This window comes from Heterocephalus glaber, unplaced genomic scaffold, assembly GCF_053883595.1.
Source record: "Heterocephalus glaber isolate CG9 unplaced genomic scaffold, H.glaber_assembly_v1.0 deba00001504, whole genome shotgun sequence".
Classification (NCBI taxonomy): domain Eukaryota; kingdom Metazoa; phylum Chordata; class Mammalia; order Rodentia; family Bathyergidae; genus Heterocephalus; species Heterocephalus glaber.
Window position 1 is genome coordinate 26,049,978 of NW_028258324.1, and position 6,000 is coordinate 26,055,977.

Below are 6,000 nucleotides of genomic sequence, written 5' to 3' on the forward strand. Positions count from 1 at the left end.
CTGGTATAGAACATCATGTAAATGTACAATAGGTCAAATATCCTTATATAAACACTATAATTTATTTGAAAATGATCATTTCTAATTAATTTGGCAAATAGTTCTTATTTTTTCTTTCAAGTACAATGTAAGTGCCTTCTATTCTAGAGTCAATGTGTTCACTAACATGGAAATGAAATAGCCAGGTTTCCAAATCTTTTGGATATTTTTTGTTGTTTGATAGACTCCACAAGGAAGGTCATTGTGATAGTTGATTATATCAAACTGAGTAAATAACACCCAACTAAATTGGCTCAGCATAGTTCCGAGTGTGAAAGACCCACCCTAGGGAGGATTATCAACAGAATGCCATAAAAGGGAAATTAAGAAGAAAAGATTGCTTCTGTCTTCTTCAAAGAAGCTCTAGTCTTGGCTTTCACCTTGGACATTGTCTCTTGGCTTCCAGCATAGACTCTTCAGGTTCCAGCACTGACCCTTCAGCCTTCTGGAGTAGACTTTTCAGCCTTCCATTGTAGACCCTTCAGCCTCCTGATAGGGACTCGAAAAGGGCACTACAGGGAGCTCCAGACCTTCAACTGGGTCCTTTGGATCCCCAGTGCAGACAGATGTTTTGCACACTTCCACACCCGACTCTGTGGGTGGCCATTGTAAGCCAATCTTGTAAATTTATATATATATATATATATATATACATATTTGTATATATTGTATTATAGCTATTTTGCTAGTAAGCACTGACTGATACAGTAATAAACATCAGACTGATACAGTCCTGAATCCATAACCAGAAGATGAAACACATGAAATAGCTTCTTAAAGATACTAGTCATTTACTCCTCTTACTACTCTGCTCCTCAATTCTAATATACTTCATTAAATGACAAGTTAGAAAGCATTGAGTATTATTGCACAGATTCAACCATCAGGGCTATTTTTTCTTTTCTCTAAGTACAATTGAGGGTTTGGAGGAGAAATAAGTCCCAAAACATTCTAGCATTAGACAGATCACAAAGAAAATGTTGCACTCTTCAATATGTTAGCCTCACCAGCATCTCATATATCAGAGTGCTCTGGATTTCAAAGAACGACTAGTGTCGCAGATCCCTAACAATATTTCTAATGATAGATGTTGGTGATGTGAAGGACATCATTTCTCAAGATGCAGCTAATCAGGAAAGCGTATGGTTATGGCTACAGGAAAGAGAAAGCAAAGGGAACAGGAATTCTCCTGACACCTGCAGCCAAATCTGTCTCTCAGGGTTGGGGCTAAGGCCTAGGAACACTTAATAGCCAATTTCTCTCCTGAGCAGAGAGTTTAGGAAACCATCTCTCTGAGTTACTTTGAGTTTGAAAGATGAAGCCCTAGGCTTGGCCCAAATGGATGATAAGGTGAGAAAGAGGGAGATGAACTGCTTGGCAAACTAAAAGGAGAGTTATTTGCAGCTTTGGTGATACCAGAGACTCTTAGTGATGTGTGGAAATTGAGGACAAGAGCACCTAATGTCAAATGGTCAATGTTTTTACTATTTTTATTTTTGAAACTTTCACTGAAAGTCTGTGATTCTGATGACTTTGATTTTGTAGTTGCTTAAGAGTAGCAAAGGAAATGAAGTGTGTTCCATTTTTGGATTACACAGAGAGATGAGAAAGGGGGTCAAAGACAAGAGGGACAGCAGAAGCAGGAAATCAGTGCTGGGTGATGAGAAGAAACTTAGGTTCTCAAGACTCCCTGGAGGTAATGGACAGAAGATAGGAAGAAGACTGGGTCTCCACGCCATGCAGAATGACAGTCCACAGGACTGTTATTTAAGAAGATTAATTTTGTATCTAAGATAAAATTAATAGATGGCAGAGGATTCATTTCTAGTATGTCAGAAAATATAGAGACTAATATGAAAATTTTAACTATAAATTGACAATAGGAAAGCTGTCAGAATAAGATTGGAGTCACTTGTTTCAAACCAAAGAAAATAAATTAATATATAAAGCTGGGAAGTTATGAAGGCAAGGTTTTCACACTTGATTGGCTAATTGTATCTGTCACAAAAGACTCTGCCAGAACCACAACCTTATGCACAAAGAAGTATTTTTGCAAAGTCATCTGACCAGCAACGTTTTGTCTAACCTTAGGTTGAAATCACCCTTGCAGTTAATCCTTGTGGGCAAGAACTATTAATTCAGAATATTTTATATAATGCTCCTCATATTTTGACCTTTAAAAACTTTCCCTTGGGCCGGGGATTTACCTCAGTGGTTTTGTTGCCTGCTGCACAAGCACAAGGACCCGAGTTCGATCCCAGGTACCAAAAAAAACCCCCCCAAAAAACAACAAAAAAAACTTTCCCTTGCCTCAACCTCTTTGAATACACTCAGATTCACATATTCTCATTGCAATGCTTTGCTATCCCAAATGAATATCATTATTCTTCACTGAGCCAAATCCCCGGCCCTGGAGAATCTTTTTGATAATTGTAATTTAGGTTAACAATTCCCAAGGCACCAGTGCAAATAAGTACCTGCAGCCCTGACCTCCGGGAGAGATGACAGCTGTAGGGAACACAGTGTGGCTGGCTGGCTGTCAGGACCAGATAGTGTCCTTAAAGGGCTGTTCTGCTGCCCTGGAGATAAAAGGCATAAAGCTCAGGGGGTGCACCCTACAGGAATAATTAAATCGAGCCTCAATGTGGGCAAACTAGATGAGGTCTCCTGCAATGGGTTTAGAGGGAGTAGCTGCAGTTGAAAGCTAGTGATACTGGCACTGTGGGATAAACAAGATCATTCTTAAGAGAGGCAGTTTCATGAAGCAGTTAAGGGTATAGAGTGGAATGAGAATCAGTCTTTAAATTTAACTGTTTTTGATCTGGTTCTAGGCATTGAACCTAAGACTTCAACCTGAGTTGCATCCCCAGCCCTTATTTTATATTATTTTATTTTTACTTTGAGATAGTTCTTCCTAAGACACTAAATTACCCAGGCTGTGTTTGAATTTACAATCCTTCTGTCTCAGTCTATCGGAGTGCTGGGATAACAGCTGTACACTACCATGCCCAGCTTAAATCCAACTTCTACTTCCTGCCAGAGGAAAGTTCTTTATTAGTACTTCATTTTGTTCCCCTACAAGCTCCACACAACAATTAGCATGGTTCTAGGTATAGTAGAAGTATTTGCTGGACTGAATTATCTATTATATTTGATACTGTCAAAAATATCGTGAAACCTATAACCAAATTTTAACCTGATTAACTTTTGTTCCAATTTTAAATGTCTTTAATATAAAGATTTGAACATAATAATGGTAATTGTACTATGTAGGCATTTGCCTCAAAGATACAGGGAGTTTTGGAGGAAGTGTAGGGAGGTCACAGTGATTAGAGCTTGGGTCGTGTGTAGTGAGAGTCCACTACATTATTCCGTCTACTTCATTATATGAAAGTTCCGATAATAAAAATTTTTATGTCAAAAATTAAAGTTTAAGAGGAATAAACCTGTTCATTAAAGAATGGGAGAGTAAGCAGCTGAAAGATACAATTTTAAATGCTTATGATAAATTAGAGAAATGATGAGTCAAAAGGGCACATAAAACACAACTGTAAGGCAATACCATTGATGGGGTGAGGGGGAGAAATTCAGACAAACAATAGAGACTGACTAAAAATATAGAAAATAGAGAAGGATATCACAAGGGCAACAATTACCACAAAACCAACTGACACCTAATCCCACACTGTTATTTTTATAATATTGAAGGAACAATAAAATTAAAAGCCATAATTCTGTAACTCATTATAAAAATCATTTCTAGCAAGAATCATCAAGGGATACTTTTTAAGATACAAAGCAAAAAACTGAGAATTACACACACACACACACACACACACACACTTACCTCACAGGCTATCTATTGGTTACAAGAGAAAGAAGGAATGAAGAGAAGTAGAACAAATGATCTTAGGTTCTGAAACTCAGCAGCATCAGGGCTCCTACCACGTGCATACATCACCTGTGTACTCTTCGTGGTAAATTTTTTTGAGATGAATCCTTCCACAAAGAAATTATCAGACCAGTGCAGAATATAGAACTTTCTTCTATAAAGCCACGGCCTGGAACCTTCAAAAATAAAACGCTATGGATTTTGGTGAGAAAACGCCAGACGTAGTAATGGTGTAAAGCAGAGAAATGAACATAAGGAGGAAAGTAAGGGCACAGTGGGACTGGGCAGAAGCCCCGGCGGGCCAAAACCATCGCAGCATGGAAAGTTTAGACTCACTGGAGACTTGAGGAGGTGGGGCTGGGTACAAGAGGAAGGCTGTAACACGCTGGGCACTGTGAGACACAGTGTGGGCAATGTAGGGCCTGACGGGTGTCTCAGAAGTTCAGATGGTAGCGACGCGGGAAGTCTGGATGAAGCAGCAGCCTGAAGAGAAGCCCTGTGACAGAGGAGCCTCAGGCCCCTGCGGCAGCAATGGCGGAGAGGCCTGAGGACCTAAACCTGCCCAATGCCGTCATCACCAGGATCATCAAAGAGGCACTGCCGGATGGTGTCAACATCTCCAAGGACTCTCCGAGCGCCATCTCCCGTGCTGCCAGCTTCTTTGTGCTGTGCGCCACATCCTGTGCCAACAACTTCGCAATGAAAGGGAAGCACAAGACACTCAATATCAGTGATGTGCTCTCAGCCATGGAAAAGATGGAGTTCCAGAGGTTCATTACCCCGTTAAAAGAAGCTCTGGAAGCATATAGGGGGGAGCAGAAAGGCAAGAAGGAAGCTTCAGAACAAAAGAAGAAGGACAAAGACAAAAAAACAGATTCCAAAGAGCAAGACAGGAGCAGGGATGAGGATAACGATGAAGATGAAGAGAGGATGGAAGAACAGAATGAAGAGGATGAAGTAGACAACTAACAGGGTGGGAAGACTGGCACTGTGGGAGCTACCACTCTGAAACATGGTACATATTTATGTGAAGCTTTTCCCTGCTGGGCAAAGTAGTCTTAGGCACAAGTGCCTGGGAAAATCACAATAAAAACTGACTATAATTATCGTCAAAACCAGTGTTTCACCAACTCAGAGGATCTGAGTAGCAGAATCCTCTTTTGTTTAATCAGGCTGAAGTGTAAGACCTAGATGAGACTTAGCACAAGTAACGCCATCTTGTTACAGGCCCTCCATCTTGTCCCTGTGTGTTTCAGGTTCACTACAGGACACAGAGTTCCTGGAGTGTACTTATTTATCTGTTAAGACACCATGGAATGTACCATTGTTTCTGTGTAGGGAACATCCTGTTTGCTAAGTAAAGAACATCTGCAACTGCCCCCAACCGTCCCCTAACGGCAAAAATTCCCCTTCTGTAGTTCTGCTTGCTAAGCACCCCTGCAGCCCCTATAAAACCTTCCAACCTCCTGAGCTCGGGCCCTCTCTAAGCTTGTTTGCTTGGAGGGTGCCGTCTGGACAGACTAATAAAGGTCTGTTTTACTTTTCCAACTTGTCCGGTGTGTTCCCTCCCGGGTGTTGTTTGCTGCAGTCAGCTCCTCGGAGCGTTTGGTAAGGCCCTCGGTCTTACAGAAGGTTATTACTTTTTGGCAAGAGGTATTCTGAATAGCTAATTAAATAAGCGATTTGTTATCTTCTTTACTTGTGTGTATGGTTACATAGTTTTTTTTAATCCCCAGTCTTCCTGCCCCTCCAAAAAAGTAATAATAACTTCCATGCTGCCTGCTGTGTTCCAGATCACAGAGGCAGTGAAGACTCAGGAAAAATTAGGGCTTTGATTGTGGTTAGCCATGTTTGATTTACAGTAGCTCACTAAGAATGGTCAGAATGGGGTGGGCATGGTGTTACATGCCTGTAATCCCAGCTACTTGGGAGGCTGAGACAGGAGAATTGCAAGTTTTGAGCCCAATTTGGGCAACTCAATGAGACCCTGTCACCCAAAAAAAAGATAAAAGAGGCCAGATATGTAGCTCAGCACTCCCTCAGAATTTTTTTTTTTTAAAGATAACCTG

The 6,000-nt window shown here is 40.8% G+C and overlaps 1 pseudogene; it reads left to right on the forward strand.

Moving 5' to 3' along the window:
- Nucleotides 1-4,135: 4,135 nt before the first annotated feature.
- Nucleotides 4,136-5,460, forward strand: LOC101720573 (DNA polymerase epsilon subunit 3 pseudogene; annotated as a pseudogene).
- The last annotated feature ends 540 nt before the right edge of the window (nt 5,461-6,000 follow it).